Source organism: Sander vitreus, chromosome 11, assembly GCF_031162955.1.
Source record: "Sander vitreus isolate 19-12246 chromosome 11, sanVit1, whole genome shotgun sequence".
Taxonomy (NCBI): domain Eukaryota; kingdom Metazoa; phylum Chordata; class Actinopteri; order Perciformes; family Percidae; genus Sander; species Sander vitreus.
In genome coordinates, this window is record NC_135865.1 from 12,603,427 (window position 1) to 12,625,147 (window position 21,721).

General features: G+C 39.4%; 1 protein-coding gene across 2 annotated transcripts in view; it reads right to left on the minus strand.

The window, feature by feature from the left end:
* erbb4b (erb-b2 receptor tyrosine kinase 4b) overlaps nucleotides 1-21,721 on the minus strand; it is a 370,775-nt gene that overhangs the window by 310,532 nt on the left and 38,522 nt on the right. The window lies entirely within an intron of this gene.

The following is a 21,721-nucleotide window of genomic DNA, read 5'->3' on the forward strand; positions in this document are numbered from 1 at the left end:
TTTAGCTTGCTAGCTGAGAGGGTCTGGTTGTTGTTTACCGTAGCAATCTAAGTTTAGAACGGCAACACAAAGAAAGCGAAAGGTGAGGGACATCCAGCGGCACCGGAAATATCCGGTAAATGAACCGCCGTCGATCCAGACTACTTAGACACAAATGCATGGGAAATAGGATCCAGGTTGAAATATACCAAAATTCCCCTTTAACATCACCTAAGGCCAAACTATGAAAAACTGAGACAAACCTGTTAGTATAATGCAGTATAATATACACAATATTTCAACAACCATTCAATAAAGTTTTCAACTCATGTGGATTCATTTCAAATGCAGTATGTTTCTCTAAATTAGACCACCAAATGGAGACATTATTTTCTCTATTGCATTACTATTTGCTGCATGCTAATTTAAATTATAAAGGCTATTTTGCATGGTTGTCATATTGACAAATCAAGGCAGCAGCTGCCATGTCTTCAGGAGAAATTGACTAGCCTGGTTACTTCAATATGACCACACCATGGAAAACTGATGATATTAACTTTCCTCAAAACATATTTGATTCCTTGAGCAAAGACATTGATTCCTTTGGCATCCATGCCTCGGGCAGCCTTCATATGTCTGGTGAGTTGGAGATGCTTTAGATTTGTCCAAATTAAAGAAACACTGAGTCACATCATCAAATTGTGGGTAACTGTGGGATTATACAATATCTGTACACAGTAAAGACATTGAAACAAAAACAAAACAAAAAGTTGAGTTAAAAGTTCAGAAGCATCTATTTTAATTTAAATTCACATGTATTACCAATTAATGAATTCCAACTCACTCATAAATGGGAAGCATGCTCACAGGACCTTAATCAAAATTACAATGGAGGACACCTATGTTAATAATCTTCCAAGCCAAAAGGCATTAAATTAAGTGGAAAAAAGGAACAAGAAGTTGTGCAGAAATTGAGGTGCCAAAAAATAGCATACTGTTCTGCAGCAAAAGCAATCCAGCCTTACACAGGAACCAAGTTAAAAGTGGTGTGAAATTGTTCCCTAAATGGTGCAAGGAAGCCAACAAAAGAAAAAGCAGGGCCATAAGGTGATTTGAAGATAATGTGTCTCATTGTCCAAAATGGTGACAGTTCCATCATGTCCATTGCTCAATCCATACGGTAGGCTCAAACAAACCGATATTCTCTGATGGTGGATCTCTGTAGGTTGATCGGTGACAAAACATCCCAGTGTCCAAATCATGCAGGTAACATTTTAGCAAGAAACAACTGTTGGGAATATTTGTTTTTCACTACAAGCTAAAAGTAAGAATAAGGCAACTCGTCAACTCTTTCAACAAGACGTTAAGAGTACACCTGCTGCTTTATTGTACTGGTCTTCATATGTTGAAGAGATTTGTTGGGAAAAGGTTTGGCTATTGCCACACAAGTCTTTCTTAACCAACAAAGTTAAAGAGATCTCTTTCAAAATGCTCCACAGATTTTACCCAACTAACCATTACCTGCAGAAAATGAAAAAAGACATTGATATCAGCTGTACTTTTTGTGGAGAACTAAACAAAACACTGGTACATTTATTTTGGTCTTGCCAATATACCAAGAAACTCTGAAGCAGATTGTCACAATTTATTGCTGTTCATATTTACCCTCAATTCACATTACTTTAGGAAAATGTATTGTTTGGATTCACTCAATATGATATGAAATATTTATTCGGAGTATTATACATTTAGTGTGATACATTTAGTAATTATTTTAACCAAATTTTATTTACATAAGTCAAAGTTTTTGAAAAAGAAGCTAAGCTTTTTGGAGCTGGCTGCCAATATTAAACAATACATTGTTTCCATATCTAACTGTACAAACAAAAAAGCTGATAGATCATATGACCTCTGTAAGCTTTACAAAATATTTATGTGAAGTTTTTTGCTTGGTTTTGATTTTTTTCCTTTAGTAACCCCCTGGCTCATTTATGAACATAGACTCTTAAGATGTACAGAAGATGTCGTTTCCTGCTGTATATCCACGTCTTTCAATAAAGCTTGAATAAAAATAAATAAATAAAAGAACATGTCAGGCATTCACTGTTTAAGCACCTACAATTAATGTATTGTTTTTCTTATTTAAATAATGAAGTCATATCGGAAGTATCTGAAGTTATCTGAGTGCACTATATTAATTCAGTTGTTGCTGTGGCCTGTTGATCACACATTGTTATTTTTACACATATTCTGCACAAATATGATTTACTCACATTTCTATTTGAGTTTTTGGGTTGATATTCTTTAGAACCATGCTGCCTAGTTACACCCATAGTATCCATTTGATTGTTTTTGAGTCTCACTGTGCTTCAAACCACTGTGCTCCACCTTCACAAGGTGTGATCAGTTTACACGTTTCAATCTGTATTTTCTCACTTTTGCCAAGCCAATCTCTCCAACATGTGTTGACATATTGTCTGTGTACACATCTAACCTCCAAAGATTATACAAAGGCTAGCTGCACTACACATTTATGCAGTAATACATTCACACCTATTAGCTGTTCAACAACTTCTACTACTACTTGTAACCTGAGGAATCTGTCCAATACAACCATGTTTGCACTGGTGGCTTCTTTGTAGCTCCACTAGAGCAGTCAGGGGTTGGTTGCCTTACTCAAGGATATCACAGCAGAAGTTGCTCCTTTTTTCTTAAGAGAGATAAGATATTCTCCGCTGTCAAACCAAATAAACATAAGTTTTATGTTCACCCTGGTCATGGCGAGCTCTGCTCTGTTGAGTGTTTGTTTTTGGGTCTGGATGTTTACAGTATGTAAGAGCTCAGCCTGCCGCACACAGAGCAGAACAGGTGACGAGCAGCCGTACTCTTGGCGGAACAGGTCAGCTGCAGGGCTGGGGGTGAGGTGGAGAAGGGTTCGTCACTAGTCCACAAACTGTGGCCCCTCAGTACCCACATGACTCTATCAGTACAAAGGATTACACTAAACTCTCTCTCTGAGGTTTGCTCAACAACCCCAAGATTTGGATGCAGATGCAATGACCCTGTTTTCAGACTGTTGTATTGTTGTGACACAGACTCAGACATATGCACAAATACAAGGAGTTGATAGGTTTGGTATATTTTAGCATGCATGTGTTCAAAGGTACTTCATCTATTCTAGGGATCTTCTATATAAGGATTAGTGTTTCAGGTGACATTATCTCACAGAAAGAAATAGACTGGAATGTGTAAATCTATTAGAAGCATCGGCCATAAAAGGAGTAGTTTGAAAGCAACTGTTCCACTGAAATAGATAGCTTGGACTGTGTGAGGACAAAAAAAGAGTATAAAACAGATCCATTTTGATGTTCATGTTAGTCACCCTTGAGCAGACACTTTTGTATGCTCAACGGTTGTCTCATTGTCATGAGAGTTTGTTCACTGTTTGAATAAAGCTGCATTTGATTTGAACTCATCAGACTGGTCGTCATCTTTGAAGTCTCCAAATATCATTTCTGAGTTATCAACCGATAACAGGAGTCATGATATCTCATGATCACACACATACTGTATGCACACATGCAACAAGAAGATGCATGTACATATACTGTAGTATCACAATTTACTATGTGAAAATTAATTTTAAAGGTGCCTCGCATGTCTCGGCTAGGGACTACAACAGGCTACAAAACATCTCCTCACTATCCGCGAGCTGCCTGTTCCCTTAACACACACAAAACGCGGTCTCTGTAGACAGCCCAGGCTCCACAAACAGCAACAAAAACAAACTGCGTCAACCTGCACCACAAAACATAACAGACAGTATTTCAGCCAATAACTAACAAGAAGGATTTGGGGGTGGGGGTTGGGGGGTTAGAACCAGGTTAGAACACGGAAGGGAGGAGGGAGGGGCGAGCTAGCCTCCGTTTTGTTTGACAATACTTCGAACATCAACAAGAAGTGACGTCACCCAACATCGCTTAGAGCACCTTTAACATCTAGGCTAGTGTGTGTGACAAAACCTGTGTTTCACATTTGTTACACAAAGACTTTCCCAAACAGCAGAAGTATAAAAAAAAATCAAATGCAGGACTTGAAAGTACTTTTTTATTGTGGTATTAGCAGAACAGGATTTGAGACACTTTCTCCATCTCTATCAAACAAGCTCACTCACAACCAAATTAGAGTAGCAGGGGAAAGTGGCAGAGATATTAATCAAGGTGTACATTTTTTATTGAATTTGTCCTTTATCACCGAGCTGCCACTAACTCAAGAACAGAGAGTCGTCAGCCATGAAGGGTATAGCTACTGTAGAGTTTTGCTGGGGGTGTAGGTCTTGCTACACACCGCCCATAACTGCCACTGTTCCTCCTCTCCAGTGTGAAGAAAACGGACACAGTTACTCATTAGCAGGTCTCCCTAATGGGTGTCAATAAACCACAATCATTATAAAGAGTAACTCCAGCAGAAAAAGGTTAGCTATCCATTGTATCTGGGGAAATGTGTGGCATTTAGAAGTGAAACCCTAAAGCTGCATCAATCACAAAGCAGCAGCAGTTAAGTTGCGACTCCAGGGAGAACAGCAAAGGTTAAAATTCCTAGTGAACAACAAAAAAGACACACATTTGGGGTTTCAGCTTATGTATGGCTGTCAGTGCGTGCTCAGTGACAACCGTAACTACGGTGTACTTTGTAAATTAGCATTTTTTTCTTCCAACAGTTTGTGAACGCCTGCTTAAATCCCCACGAGACAGATAGAAAATCCAATCAGTTTCCATTTGTCTAACTCTCTTATTATTGTTATTGCAGATCATGTCAGCAAGCATCTGCTCTGCAATAAAATGCGCAAATAAAAATGAGCAGTCAACGCTCTCTTGAGCTTCCGTAGCCGACTAGATCTTCTTTATGGTTCAACAGTCGTCATAAACCATTATGTCGTATGTAAGGGACTCTCGAGAGTTTGCTGCATATACAAGGAAACTGGCACAAAGACAATTCTGACAAAGACAAAGTCTGATATGGGCATTGCATTGGAAGAAAAGTTAAAATAAGTAAATCTATAAAAGCAAATAGGGAATTTAAACTTTTCACTCCTATTAAATACTGTAGGATGCAATTTATATATTACATTTTGAACTGCATTCAAAACCTGCATTCTCTCATAGCGTTTCCTTTAATTAGCTTCATATTGTGCCAAAATCTGTTTTTTAATAGAAGGTGAGGAATATAAGGTGGCAGGAAAAACGTTAATCACTGACAATGGCGGCTAAAATTAATTTAAACTCAGAGCAGTTAGAATGGATACCAATGATACACAGCCTTCATTCCCCATGACATAAATAAATACTATAACTTTTTACATCAACTAACAACTTTTTACAAGTCTTCAGCTGGTGAGTATTCATATTTAGAAAGCAGATTTTGGTTGGTTCAGGAAATAACATTACCAAAATTACAATCCACCCATTGCCAAAACACTTATTATTGTTATTGAATGAAACCCTAGAAATAATTGGCTTTATGGATGTAGGTGAAGTGTTGAGAAGATTTAAAGGTGTAGTTGAGCAGAGGAATTGTTGAACAAACACAATAGCACCAATATAGCCGGGGATTGATTTATCTACTGTATGACAACATTCCCATAGAGGTGTAAACGGCAGAAACAAAGTGCTGTGTTAATTCACTTAACCTCTATTGTTCTGTGCTGTCACGCAGAGACGGTTATTGATTCCTCTGCAGCTGGGTGTCAAACTCTCCTATGTGCATGAATACAATCACACATCACTGAGCCCCAGCAGAGTGTAGATGTGAGCGATGAATAAAGAGAAAGAGGCATTAGATCAGATCAGATAAGCTTGGAGTCATCAGAGTTTCACAGAGCCAGTCAATAACCAGAAAGAGTTAGACAGAAACACATGCTGTGGGGGATCAAGTCTCCATGGGATATACACTCTTACTCACTATAGTAAGCATAATTAAAGCATACAGTTAGCCTTGCCTGCTCATAGTTTTGGGCTAAGCTTTAAGATATTGTGGAGGACACCAAGCGTTCCTAATTGAAAACGTTGAAACATTTTATTGCAATTTTTAGGGAAATCTAAAACATTTATTTTAAATAAGACCTAATTTCAAAAAGACTGGGTAGTGGTAGTAGTGTTTTTGTACTTTTGTTGGTAAAACTGAATTTTTAGGTATGTAGTAGATGACAGAATAAGCAAGGTCTTTTGGTCATTTTTCAGTGAATATGCAGTAGGTTTTGTTTGAAAAATCAGTAATACTTTACAGCATGTGTGCATAAAAGAAAAGGCCTTCATTTATAATGTAATATTAGATGCAATTTTATACAAAACAAGAAATGATATCTCATAAATGTCTGAATGTAACAATGCAAGAACTAATTTATCTCCATCATCATGATTAGTGAGGTATCAAAGACGCTCATGTCTTTCAAATATAGTCATGGAAAGACTGAACACTGACCTATCACAGCACAGAGCTTCTGTATGCTATTATTCTGTTGTCAACACCGCTGTAATCGTCATTAAAAAAGCATTAGCTTTTCATGACTTTTACATGTTTGTGGCCTTTCAACTAAAGTGATGATAAGCTCCTTCTTTAAGCCAAATGTGTGATGTGTTATTAATGACGGCATAATGGAGACATTACATTAATTAACCATTAGAGGTGTAGTTACCAAAAAGGTACATCCGGCAGAAGTTAATTAGGGAAATTAAAATGATGCCACACACAATGCACTGTAGTTGAAAATGGTATTAGATCTTTTCTTTATTCACAGAAACAAAACTGTAAATTGTATGTGTGTTTCTTTAGTTAAGTTTTACTTGCATATTATCTTTATACTGCTGAGAAAAGAGAAATGTACTGTACAAATATAAGGCCCTCGTTGATTTCTGTTAAGTATACAGTGCTTATTCTTTACAGTGTGCAGTCAGCATAGCTCTCCAAGTTTCCTCCAGGGTGTACAGTATCTGCCGCTTTCATAAACTGAAAGAGTGCCTGCTAAAATAAAGGCAGGCCCAGCAGTACAAACACTCCCATGGCAGAACGCACTGTCTAGACAGCACATCCACAGAGGAAAAGACTTCCAGTGTCCACACAAATCGTGACAAATCACTTTGACCTAGACAATGTAGCAGAAGCAATATAGGCTTTGATAACTGTGAAGGTTGAGGAGGAAACACAGGTGAAACATAAAAACAAAAAGTCACGGAGGGGGACTGCGGTGTGTGTGTGTGTGTGTGTGTGTGTGTGTGTGTGTGTGTGTGTGAGGGAGAGTGGGTAGCTTGTGTGCAGACGAGGAGGGTGTGTGTGTGTGTGTGTGTGTGTGTGTGTGTGTGTGTGTGTGAGTGAGAGAGAGAGAGTGCATATACTGTATGTGAGTCAAATGGCTTATCACAGTGTATTGTGCTATTAATATCATTGCCTCACAGACACAGGCACACACGTGCACATACTCATGCTGATATGATATCCTATGAAATTAGGCGACCACCGGCTGGTTGTGTGACGATTAAGTCACATGACATTTAAGTTTAAGTTTAAAAGTTAATGGGAGCCGTGTGAGCACCGTGATGTCCTGGTCGTTTCAGAGGCCGGTGCAGTTGAGTTTAGCTGACAAAAAGTGACCATCATGGGCACCAAAGCGACTAGTTAAGATTAGAAACAAGATTGTGGATTGGATTAAAACATTGGTCCCCTTAAGTAGTACTCCCGGGATACGACACGTGTGTCCTGGGTGAAAGTCTTGTGTTTCCCCGGTATGCGAACTCTACTTCCCCGCCTGAAAGCCCTACGTTTTATGACCAATGCATCCACCCCCAACCACCTCCCTAAGCAGACCAGAGCCATCTTATACAGCAGCATTTACTGTGGTACATACAGCAATAAATATGTGGAATACATACGACTTACAGTGCTTTACTTTTTTTAGCTTTATGTACGAATGGTTCATGCGAACAGCCTGCATGCACGCAAAGCTCCCTAGCCAATAGAAACTCACAAGATAGAGCCTACGATTGCATTCATCTCCCCATGCTTGTTTCTGGGTATTTGGGTCACAGGCGGTGTTGGTGTTGCAGTCAGAGCCTGGTTGGCCTTGGAGGAAACCAGTCTGCTACCAGTGTCCCAAACCCACCCCAAAACCCCACCAACCATGATACCCCTTACTCATTCATCTGCAACATCACCTGCTCCAGTTTTCCAACACAAAGTCCAACACACTGAATGACTTCTAGACTCTTCTAGGATATTTTTTTGGCAATATTCCCACAATGTATGCATATTGCAAGAACACAGTCGATGGAAAAAGCAACCCTAACCCTAAAGTAAGGTTTTATTGTAATACATTCAGAGTTTTATAGCACCAGATAATTGTGTTTACCACAGTGTCTTCCTTGAGTTACTGAAGCAGGACATAACAGAAGCTCTCTGATTGTTGTGCAATAGATTGAAAGCACTTTGATAAGGGTATGGACATTTCAAAAAGGGTAGGACCAGAAAAGCATTTTGCTTCTTCCTACTCCTTTTCGGACAAGAGTATTCATTTATTTTGCCTATTTTTGCTTTTTCTTAAAGTGAAATACGTTGTCTTGTATTTTAAGTATTTTCTTGTTTTTTTGTATGTTGTTGTAAATAAAACTATTGATTGATTCATTCAAAGAGCGTATGAAAGGACCAAGTGAATGTGCTGAACTACAAGTACTTGCGTCACAAACGTGTACATTTTTCTATAGTAACATGACGGTATTTGGATATGAATATGAATGAGCAAACTGTATTCAAAAGCACAGCCTCCATCAGTTCTCAACCACAGTGTTTAAAAGACCAAAGAGGTAGATGTAAAGCCTTTTACTTTTACTGTCCATTTGAATTAATGCTATCTGATGTTTAGAATGCACTTGTTGATATTGTTATAGCTACCATTTCATCAAAGACATTTTGGAACTCAAATGTAATGTGTTGTTTATTCAACAAATCTAATGTCCAAGAGTGACAAATAATTTATTTATTCAATATTCAATATTTCGTATTAGGCCAATATATGCAATTAGAGAATCTTGAACTTTCTAAACTGCCAAAATGTGATTGCTTTGATTGAGTTTATGAGACTGATTACTAAACAAGGCACTCATGATGTGAATGCATGAGATGGGCTGAGAAAATTCTTTGATTCCTTGCGTTGTGAAGCCCTTTCAAAATTTAATGTGAACTTTTTTTTAGCTAAGGAAAAGGTTCTTTTATTGTTTTGAGAAAGGTTGGCATTTGGGAGATACAAAGTTCCCATTTGCCAATAATGCAATATAAAACAAGGGCTTAAGTGAGCAATTCCTACTATGGTTTAGCAAAATCAATATAACATTGAGGGTAATTTATCTCCTGAGTTGAGAATTACAGTATGATCTCCCATTTTTGAGCTCCCATGATGCTCTTGATGATGTTTAACTAAAGTCTTTCTATAAAAGCCATCAATAGGAGGGAATCAGAGGGAGACTGCTAGCCAAGGGTAGATGAGAGTAAATAAGTATATGAAAAACAAATCATCCATCTGAATATTGACTTGTCTGAAGATTCTTCAATTAAGGACAGATCATTTCACTCTATACAAATTGACTAGTTTTAAGAATTTCCTTCATTCTGGCATATTCTTGAGGGGAATGGTAAGCTTTGTTGATCATTATTTCAAGTTTTTGGCATTTGGATCAATCAGTAATCAGAAGAAGAACAAATTGAAATGCCTTACCAAAACTGACAGAGATGAACATGTATTTCATGAAACCTAAAGACAGCCATTGTTTGTGCTGTGTTATTATGTTTACAGCAGCATCTTAAACAGAAATCAAGTATGAAATGGTATGAGAAAGTGTGAAAACCTTTAGTAATTTCACAGACACAGACTAATAAAGGCACTCTCACTCACGCACATACACTCTAACTCACCCTACAACTCTCCTTCTGTTCTTTCCTCTGCTTAGCTCACTAGCATGAGACACCAGAGAATCTCATTCATCAGGTTTACTCGCTAGCTAAACAGATGGGGTTTGAGCAAACTCCTGCGGTTTCCCCCGAGACAGATTACAAACCACATCCATTGAGTGCTCACAGAGAGAGAGAGAGAGAGAGAGAGAGAGAGAGAGAGAGAGAGAGAGAGAGAGAGAGAGAGAGAGAGAGAGAGAGAGAGAGAGGGGAGCTTTGAATTTGATTGAGAAAGATTGTATTTGAATTAATATCAGCATCAAAACGTGATTCCGGTTAGTATTTCTTCCCATAGGATTCCCAAACACACACAATAAAACACAATAGCACACACATTTCATTTTATATTCATTTTCTGGTGAGGACCTTCAAAGACAATTGATTCCCTCAGACTTATTGTAGTGTAACGTAAAGCCTTACCTTAACTTAGACCTACAAGGCTTACTACATAGTTCTTGCACTGGACTTGTGCGTGTACCCACAAGCCTCCACACTTACGTTCTTGTGTTTGGCACATGGACCTGGCACAAGCCTCTCAAAATCTGAAACACTGCGGCCTTCATGCTGCTCTTCTGTGGTACTTTACGGGCCAATCACTTCCTCCACCAATTCTTTTGGTAGAGGAAGTGATTGGGCGGTTTTTTACGGGAAACCAGGAAGCCAATGTAATTTTAAGGAAAAGCAGAACAAGGAGGAAAGTTTAAGGAAATACTTAAAGAGTGGCCTTCCACTGAGCTTGCTTTAGATTTGTCAACAATGCCCACTAAAGTGTCAGAAAGTAATAGCAACTCTTGCATGGATGAGAATTGGACGATGTGCCCCTGTATGTACACAGTAATTGTTGCAGACAGTGCGCACACAGCCGCAGTGGAGATGGTGTGCCGTTTGGCACGGGGACCATACCGAACTCTTTATTCTAATTCTATTATTATCCTGATCAAACTATAAACCCTTTTGAGTAGAGAGAGGCCCTGCCAAAATGTCCTGCTGGACTCCAAAATCCTGACAATGAAGGATGTGCCACATATTTCTCTCCATATAAAGATAAATCTCTCTCAACTATATAAATACAGGAGTTCAAACACACATACACACAGACACCTGTGAGTGTTGACAGAGTATGTGTGTATTATGTGACTGAGCTAATCTGGGAATAAACAACATGGAAACCACTGAGGCTCAAAGGTGCTGTCTAAATTTAGAAATTGACTAAGACTCACTGACAGGCTTCATAAAGTGGTGAAGAGTGAGGAAAGTCCAGCCACTCTTGATTCTTTACTTGAAAGCATCATCCTACATGTATTGTAACTGATGCACAAAGCACATTTTGCCCTGTGCAGTATACCAAGCAAACAATAGAGTGAGCATGAAGTACTATTGATTCCCTCTTGCTGTTGGTAAAGCAAAACTCCCTGGAACAGCATCAAGTAATGACAGTGTGACTCCCAGATGGATGTGGTGATAGAGCATTTATATGAGTGGATGTGCCTGAGAGATGCCATCAGCTCTCAGTTGGCATCACAGCAGAGCAGCTTGCAATTGTAACAGACACCGAGATCCGTGTCAGCTTTAGCCTCTTCGGAGTTGGAGTATTTGGACAGAAAATGCACTCCTGAGGGAGCTGGACACAAAGGCAGACAGAGGGACCCGTGCCAGACTTCGTCCAGAATTAAACACCTCCTCTATTTTCTGCTCAGCTGGGATCTGTTAAAATCATTATAACATCTGTTGTGCTTTTACAGGGAGCAATGATCTCACTGGGCTGCCTCCATGCCCTCTGGGGCAAAGATGGGGCACGGGTCCATATTGGTAGGAGTTATTGTTTGACAGGGGGTGGTGTGGTTGGATCGCAACTTTTTATTTATTTTTTTTGGAGCTGATGTAGTTATACTAATATACCTACTTTTATACATCTCCCATATGGGGACAAAATACACAGAGATCCCTGTGTGCTGTTGATGGTGTAGATAACATATAATGATGACTTTTATAATGAATTGCTCTCAGAACACAAGGTACTGTAAGCACAACTCTGTGTTAGGGTTAGTGATCTCTAAGATATTGTTGCCAGGGTAATGGTTATGTGTTATCAAAACAATCATAGTGCCTCTGAAGCAGGTTTTTGTTCATGCCTACATAATGTCTGACAAACAATGAAAGGATTAGATATATCTAAGTGAGCAATGAGTGTACTGTGTGTGTTTCTCATTCTCCAGAAGTAGCATTATATTATGTCTTTATTGCAACATTTAATATGTGTGGTCACTCACAGCAGTCTGCAACACCTCATGGATCTGAGGCCAGATTGTGATAATGAATGGTGTAAATCTAATGGACATGCTGACTGTGCAAGCCAAGTAAGACATCAATTAGGCTCTTCTTAGCCTTGGCAACATGTTTTTCAGTTCCATAATTTTACCAGCTGTGTTGCTTCTTAATTCATGTATCCAAATCCAAGGAGAACCACAAACAGTCAGTCAGTCAGTCTGTAGCTTAGCCTGCTCTCGTGGGTTGCCCTAAACACATTGTAAGAAACACTACTGAACCATCACGATTTTAATGAATCAAAACAGCAAACTAGAGCCTATAGAGTGTATTTTTATCCTCTGTTGACTGGGACATTACTTTCCCACCCACAACACATTACTTGGTTTTATGTGACGCATGCATGTGTTGTACATGTACCCTGAGGACATGCTGTAGAAACCCCTATCAGCTGACAGCTCAGGATGAGAAATAAAGGCAGTGTATTTAATTAATAAAAAACATTGGCACAAGCTATGTACTAGAAAGGTAAATAAGACACGAACAAAAGCAAATATATCTGAGACCACATTGATGTTGGGTATAAAACCACCTAGCGCTCTGACAGATCTAAGGAGAAAGCTATTCTAACTCTGCCAAATGAGGTTCCATCCGCTAGATAAGAGGATAAAACAGACTGTGCTATAGAAGGAAAGCGGGAGAGCATATTTGTTACTCCTCCTAGATTCTGGTGTTCGTGCAAAGTGAAAGCTGTAGAAAAATGGATGAGGTTATTTTGCTCTGCATCCTGGGATGTAAAATGCTGCAGGGTTTCAGTCCTTTTGATTTACATCAGAGAAAATCTTATGGGAAATCACTTTGCCACTGTATTGTATTGTTTCAGTCCACACTAATTAATATTTACATTGAATGAAAGCAATCTTCAGAGAAACAAAATGAATTAACATGGAACATTTACCACCAGAGGAAAATAAGATAAAGATCCTTTTTTCTCTATTGGAACTAATTAACCTGCAGGTGATGACCACTGGTTTAGAAGATGAAGCAAGAGTCATAAATGATGAGACCAAAAAGAAGGATGGAAATTGTTTTTATGATGTTTTTATGGAATTGAGATGACTCTTCACATGCTTTCAACAGAAGGAGGGCTATGACATATATGATGATTACAGAGTATGATCATTGCCAGTAGAGACTGAAAATGTGAAATGAAAGTTTATTGACTGCACATAAACCAGCCTGCTGAAACGATTTAAGCCCCATCCCGAAAAAGCCCAGTCTGCTCTGATTGGTCAGTGATCCTGGAGTCTCTGCATCTGGTCTCAGCTGTTGCTGTCTGTGTTTCTGTACTGTCTGTTGCAGCAGGAGACTGACTGCAGAGCAGTATATAGGAAGACTTTATACCATTAAAAATCTCCAATAAAGGCTTCTAAACAATGAACAAGAAAACCAGACATGTTTCAGGAGGAATGTGATCCAAAATTGGGGAGAAAATAAACATCTGCAACCAATATTACAGGTTTCCTTGAGATTAGCATGTAGCTACATTTCGCAGTGTATGTGATGTATACACTGCAGTAGCATGCCCGGAGCAGAAAACCGGCTCAGTATGACGCCTTACCAAGCCAAGAATAGAAAAAAACTGTTGAAACCAGAGCATTCAGAACAGTGGAAAATCTGAGGTTTTGGCTGACAGGGATTACGTTTAAATACGTTTAGCTCATTATTTGAAGCTTTAACCACGTTTAATATGAACATTGGGGTAGTGGTGGTCTAAAGGTTCAGAAGCAAGCTTAGGACCGGGAGGTCGGCGGTTCAATCCCCAGACCGGCAGGATCAAATCTGGGTGGGGAAAGTGAAAGAGTAGTGCTTGTCCCTCTCTCATTACCACCACTGAGGTGCCCTTGAGCAAGGCCCTTAACCCCAACCGCTCCAGTGGAGCTGCTAAGTGGCCAGCAGATCAGACTGTGGTTGTACTGGGCAGCTTCCAGGTATGAATGTGTAACTGTGTGAATGTGACAGGTTGTCGTTGCAAATGAGAACTTGTTCTCAATTGACTTACCTGGATAAATAAAGATTAAAAAAAATAATAATTCGGCATTGTAAAATATAGGTATGACAGAAAGCATATTAAGTCTCCTTTAATAAAACCCAACAATAATACATTTAAAAAATAATTGGTGGAGTAAGAAAAACAACCTTCACATCCAATATGCCTTAGAAATACCAGTCTTGTCTGCAGTAGTATTCATTTAAGGCATTAAGTCAGTGTAAGAAAAGCCCTGCTGTCTATCTATCTAGCTAAGCCATGTCTCTCTCTGCATTTATTGGCTCTCTCGTTCCCCTCCTAAATCTCTATGCATAGCACACCTCAATTCACAAATAAAACCCTCATTGTGTTTAATTACAAATTTCCAGTATTGACTTGAATTTCAATAGTGCTGGTTCGCAGTTCATTAAAAGTCAGCCAAGTCTGAAAACTGGTCAATATTATTAAACAACCGTCCTCTGTACAAAGGGGTAACTTGCAATCTCAGCGACTTCTGATACTCTTTTTTTTCCAGAGTTGATGCATTTTTGTATGTGGGTTAATTTCAAGGAGCAACTCCATTACCACATCTCCTATCCTTTTCCTATTAATATCCAGTATCAGCTCTTTTGAAAGGTATCAAAATTAACAAGTTGCAGAGGGGAATGGAGGGCTTGTGCATGAGAAGTGTGAGAATTGTGATAAATGGATAAATCAGGCTTTGGTGTCTTATTGGACCCAATGAGACAGGCAGTGTGGCAAACATATGTGCATCCTGAGAGCCACTCCTCACGCTGAATCACAACTCACAAATAACACAAACAGTCCCTAGACGGAGCAGCATTATTACTAAAATTGTAGCTGTTGGAAAATCTCTTGCTGCTTATGGCCTCCGTTAGATTTCCAAGGTATTTTAACACCTAATTCAATATCTTATCCACTTTTTTTACATCTGCCAGCACTCTTGACTGTGGCAGTGTGCAGCATGGGTCAATTTTACTGCTATATTAAATTTAAAATATGTCCCTATAATGACTTTCCCTGGACTCACTTTAAGATTAGACCAATTGCATTACATAAAAATTAAGAAGTTGTAACTGTACAGAATTCACTCCATTCAGTTGACAATTTATTGGCCCTCTCTCAAGCCTAAAACTGATTGTTTTTTAAGCACTAAACCCACTGTCAAGACTGACCTGTTTTAAGAAATCCACCCACAGTAGTTGAATAGTAAACAGAGTATCTAGTATCTACTGGAGTGCAATTGCCAAGCATGGTGGGTAGGAAATGAAAAAAGGTTATAACACCATCACTGACATCTGATGAGAAATCCCCAGATGGAAAGGATGTACACACCAATGTCATCCACCCATGTACAAGAAAAGAATGCAGCACAAAGGAATACAGTACACTGCAGCTGACTGTACATGCTAACACAAAACAATTCCTGTCTTACATATACAGTACATTGAGGGATGCACACACACACACACACACACACACACACACACACACACACACACACACACACACACACACACAGCTGACTTAAAAGACCCTTTGTTGAAAAACGCACAGTAATCCCTCTCACTAATGCACAGCCAGAAGCTTGTGATTAAAGGCCCAGTGGTGAACAAACAAACAGATGAAAAACTCCTACTACTGATTGTGTGACACCGTGTTGAAGAGGCTTCCATTAAGAAGAAAAAAATAACAACCTCAGGTATAACAGCAAAAATCTACGTAAAGGTGCTCTAGTCAATGTTTACAGCCTGTTAATGAAGGTTTAAACTAAAGTAAAAAGTAGCTCATTCATTTGAGACCACAGTTGTATAAGCTGTTCATTTGGCACCTGTTTTCTGTTTTCAAATTACAGATTTTATACTTGGAAAAAGTATAATGAAACAATTTTGTTAGAGTAAGCAAAGTGAATGTAATTTGTTGTATTCCACGGCCGTATGACACTAGTTTAACTCAGCAAGAAAGATGTCAGTGTTCACATCTAACAGCTGTGTAAAAGCAAACAGCTATTTAAAAGCTGCAAAACAAGATTGTGTTGTTAGCAACTTCTGTGAAGTTAGTAAAACATATTGTTTTCAGATAGCTTTACAGGTTTCCAGCAATGCTGTTTTGATATTTATAATCTGGGAGGAGGCAGACAACAGACATGTAGTTGTGAGGGAAACAAATCTGTTTGTAGAAAATGTTTAATATACCAAGAGGGAAACACCTCTTCCACTATAGAGCACATCTTTTACAGGCATCCAGCCATTTACGGTATGTGCACAAAGGCTCTCCTGCAGTTTTAACACTGTTTCTGTCTGTATGGAAGTATGGAAATTGAACCAGGCTGATATGGGCTGGTGCCCATGGTCCTCTAGCTATGGTTTTACACCGTATATTGATTGCAATCTGCCTTAATGTGTTTGTGATAGAGGCTGAATGTTGTCATTGGCTTTCTTATGACTGTGTGTGTGTGTGTGTGTGTGTGTGTGTGTGTGTGTGTGTGTGTGTGTGCTGCCTATGGTGTATTCTTCTCAATTGTTCTGGTTTTTAATTTTATTTTTGCCTTATTGGTAACCATAATAAAAAGATGTGTGCAGTGTTTGTCTCCAAGTATAGCCACTGGGTGATTTAAGGATGCTTCTGTAAAGCCTCGATAGAGGCTTCGGCATTATGCGGGCCAACTGTCCAAGCAGACAGAGGGGCCATTGAGGATCTAGGTGAGTAATAACACTTGTAACTTGCATGCAAGCCATGTATGAACACAGTCCTGTGGGAAAGCTGAGACCAAAAAGAATAGGATTGCAATATTCATCCTTTTGGCTGGTAGTGGAGCCTGAGAAAATAGTTTAGTTTGGAGCCAGCTTACTGTTACTCATTATGCGGAATGCAGCAATTTGCAAAAACAGTGTAGACCATTAATGTGGATTTTATGGAATATCAATAGGCTTTATTCATTATTACAATGCTATATGGTGTTTTGCAGGACAAATGAGTATCCATAAAACAACAACAGAACAATGTATCTTTTTTAATAAAGCATCAATATCAATATGTAATCAACATGTCATTACTTTGACTGTGTCACATTTAATTTAGGAATAGTCTGTAGAGGTGGGGAGGGGGGGAGGGTGCTCATATGGTCTCAGTAGGCCAGCAGATAATCCTTTCACTCATATCCGTAGGACCCACATGCCAGCACACACATATGCCAGGTGACACAGCTAGCAGTGCCAAAAGAAGACACATTACATCACGTCTGATATCATATGGTAATGATATAAGGCTATAGAAATAGTCAGCCAATCACAGGTAAAAACTTAATTTGACAGCTGAATAGGATTCCCTCACTGCTGATGTAGGCATGATATCATGTAGCAGACATTCATGTTTGGTATAAAGTGCATATATTAACCTAAATATGTGTGTGTGTGTGTGTGTGTGTGTGTGTGTGTGTGTGTGTGTGTGTGTGTGTGTGCGAGTTCATGCATGTGCTTATGTGTTGGGACTGGTGGGGAAAGAGGTGACTGAGCTTATTGTTATGCTACGAGCATCATCCTCCACACTTCACCCAACCAAGTCTCTACCCAGACAGTCTCTAACCCTACTACCACCACCACACACACACACACACACACACACGCACATACATATTGCAGCCAGGGCACCGGTTACTGTGGTAACAGTGCATCTCTCCCATCAGTCTAAGTCCTGACTGAACCCCCACACCAGAGTAAAAGCAAAGTGTATCTTCCCTGATCTGGCAGTGTTGTAGAGGATGACACAGACGATAAGAGAGTCTGTCTCTGTCCGGCTGATTTACTTGTGGTTAGTAGACATATTGCAGATAGTTTTTTTAAGTGTTGCAGACACACATACCTCTTTCACAGATGATGGACAGGGATTAGTTGAAGCATTAATCAAAGAAAATCCATGCAACATTCTTCCTTTGCCGAATTTGCAGCAGTAATCCATGTTTTAACTACACTGGTCTCCACCAACCATTTGGTCATTGACACTTTTTTTTAAAGGAGTCAGAAAAACAAGAAACAATAAAGATCACCTCTACGTAGTTTTGTGGAAAATCTACTGTAAAAAGTAAGTCCATCTGCATTTCATTATCAGTTTTTATTGACATTTGGTCCAAAAGAAACTTTCCTTATTGTGGGAATTGCTTGAATTCCCTCAGTATTGTATGAAGTCCAAATTAATCAAAATGTTCAGTGTTTGTTGGAATGCACATGAACATTCTTTTCATATATTCAAAGTCACTGTAGGGCATTTCATCACATTACAGAATTCCAGTCTTGTCACTGTCCTGAATGAATCCTCTGTTCTTAATACGATCTGTTAAGATCTATAAGCCACGTTTTCTACTCCCCTTTCCATCTTTTGCCACATTGTCCTGACATTTATACAACTCAAGTGTCCAACTGCCCTCTGTCTGACCCTCCACTGCCGCTTTGTATGGCTCATAAACCTCTATGCTTCTCAAGCCCCTGCAAGTACCACCATCCACTCTGCACCATCATGGGTACAACACCGGCCTTAGCCTCTCCAACACAACTGAGTGACCAAACTCAATTACATGTCCCATTTATCTCTGTTGGGGCCGCCTGGCCCCGTGGCTCCAGTGTAAATCTCTGGTCCCAGTCAATAATCTATTCTCCAACTCGTCCAAAGGCCCTCTATTGTCATTAGACATCCGTTTGGCAGAGGAACGAGGAATGGGGGTGGGGGGGTGAGGGTGGGAATATAGAATAGAAAGAAGAGAAAGTGAAGTGGTGTGAGGTGATGGGGGGCCGAGAAACCAGAAGCCATCTATCTACCCTACATCTTGTAGTCACAGTTCATTATGGGTCGTAATGCAATCCAGCATCACACATGACCAGTGTTAGGCTTGAGCAATGCTCTGGCGAAGGTCAGGTTGGGGCCCTGTGCTTAGCCTCATGTGTTGGTTGGTCTTCAGCACAGCTAGATGTAAAGCTTGGTCAGATTTCTTGGGAGAAAAATCAAGAATAACTGCAATCAAATCTTTCCACTTTTTTCTGTTTCCTTGAACTGAGATGTCCAAGTTAGCTAATTTATACTATATGAGAGTTACCTGTTGGATGACTAGATGTACAGGGCCCTTCACAATGCTTTCTGACTTTGGTTAAGGCCTCATTTCCATCCACTCAGTATCTAGCCAATAAAAAGACTGAGACAGGGGCAAGAAGGACAATGACTATGCCAAAACTATCTAGCTCTCTAACTTCCACGGACTTGCAATGTTACTGTCAGAAGGTATGAGTGTTTATTCTCCAAATAGGGAGTTGATGATAACCAACAGAGGTATCAGATGTCAAACTAAAGATGTCATATGAGATAGATAATTACAGCTGATATAGCGACGTGGGCTGCTGTTGTGCTCTCCCACAAACTCAAAGGCAGAGCTATCTAATTAAACGATGAGAGGGCATATTCTTCCTGTTGTCTGAGAGTCCACTGGTGATGGATGGGATAATGAGTTTCCTGAAGAGCTGCAGACTGGGATAATGAGTTTTATCCAGGAGGGGCTCACAAGGTGCTCAAGGAGGGCTGCCGCATCCCAAGCTAGGCGACAAACAACTCAAGACACTCAGTCAAGTGTGCCTGCAATTGGAAACATGGCATCATAACTGTTGGCCAACGCAGCCTATTATTTTGTGTGACTGGCTGTTAGGTGAAAAACTGCCAGATGTGTTGGCATAGCAATCTGTAAAGGCGATCATTCTGCATGATGGGGAGGTTAGCCTCTGGTATCATTCACAGACAGATTAAATGATGGTCCATTCACTGTGTACTTATGAGTTACTTGCACAAGCCTGCTGTCCCTGTAACAGCTTGTCCCATGTAGAATGCGGCCGGGCTTTTATTTATGATGAATGGCTTTACGTTTTTTTGTCAACTGTCCAGGTGGCTATATTTCTTAAAAAGCATATCTTCACTACTTTGTTTTTGTGCTTTACGGTCTGGGTATTTTCCACCTTTATTCTGTTCTTTTGTCTCTTGTTTTTGAGCACTGCAGCTGGCAGAAAACTTTTGGATGCCAACTGTTTGGATTTTGTCAGTCACAGGCACAGCCAACTTGTTCTACACTGCCGCAGGCGGTTGAGTGAGATAGGATGAGGCAAAGCTGAGCATATCTTTACAGTGGTCATAAAGGCACAATGAAGAGACTTACTGCGGCTTTATGTCAGCTGGCAGCTGCTGCCGGTTCCAGCAAGTGCAAGTTACGGACAGGCACAATAAACAAGGGTATGAGAAACAGAGAATGTATTTGTACTTGTATATTTTTCTGTATGTACATCAGCGTGTGCTAACTTGTGTACACACATGTACTATATATGCTTGTGGTAATATCTGCATTATGGAATACAAATAACATTGGGAAAGTTAATTTAACTTCTCACAGTTGTCTGAGCAGAATTCTGTCAAAATAAAGGTGGAATATCCACATCCAGAATCATTTCCAAGCAAATTAATTGTAAGGTACTGTATGTCACTCAAACTGTTTCCAAATTAGCACATTTGTAAAACATTCCCACAGTTTATCAGCTTCGGTTAGGCACATGGAATAGCTGCCTTCTGCAGAAGTCAATGATCAGGAAAATCTGTTTTTGCATTCATTGTGTTTATGTTCTGCTGCTTGCAGGTAATGAAGTGGATTCCAATTTTCAATGGTGCAGGTGACTTGATACTATGCCAATGCAACACACACACGCAAACGCAAACGCACAGACACATACTCCACACACTCCATTCCATGTTGCCATGAGTAATTATTAATGCATCACAATAGTATTTTTGCATAGTTTCAATTATTGCCAAATTATGTATGTGTTTTCAGCCTGTTACAATATGTTCAAAAAAGCTATGAAAAGATAAGCACTGTAATTTGTATGATTTCCATTTTTTTTGCTGTGTGCACCACATTGACTGCTGCTGTATAAGAACTAGGGGTGGGGGAAAAAATCGATACAGCATAGTATCGTGATATTTTTTGTGGCAATACTGTATCGATACACAGACGCCAAGTATCGATCTATTATTATATATGTGTTGGTCAGTTTGTCTGCTTGACTATCCCATTTTGCAGTAATAAAATTGAAGTGCGATGAACAAACTGAGAAATGTATATTTTTAGATAAAACAGATGCTGACAAAGTTTCCTTTTGGGGACATAATGGGTGAGCTGATGTCATGTGACCAGCTGGCGGTCTCCTAGTTTTCGAATGATATATGTGCATACGATATCACACAAACCCATTCATGAGAATGCGTTGGTGTTTTATCCTGAATGTGTTACAACCCACTAAGCCATTCAAGCTGACTACCTCCAATAATTAATGTCAAATTTGAGATAAAAAAAAAAAAAAAATATATATATATATACACTGAAAACATATATATATTATACTATATACCAGA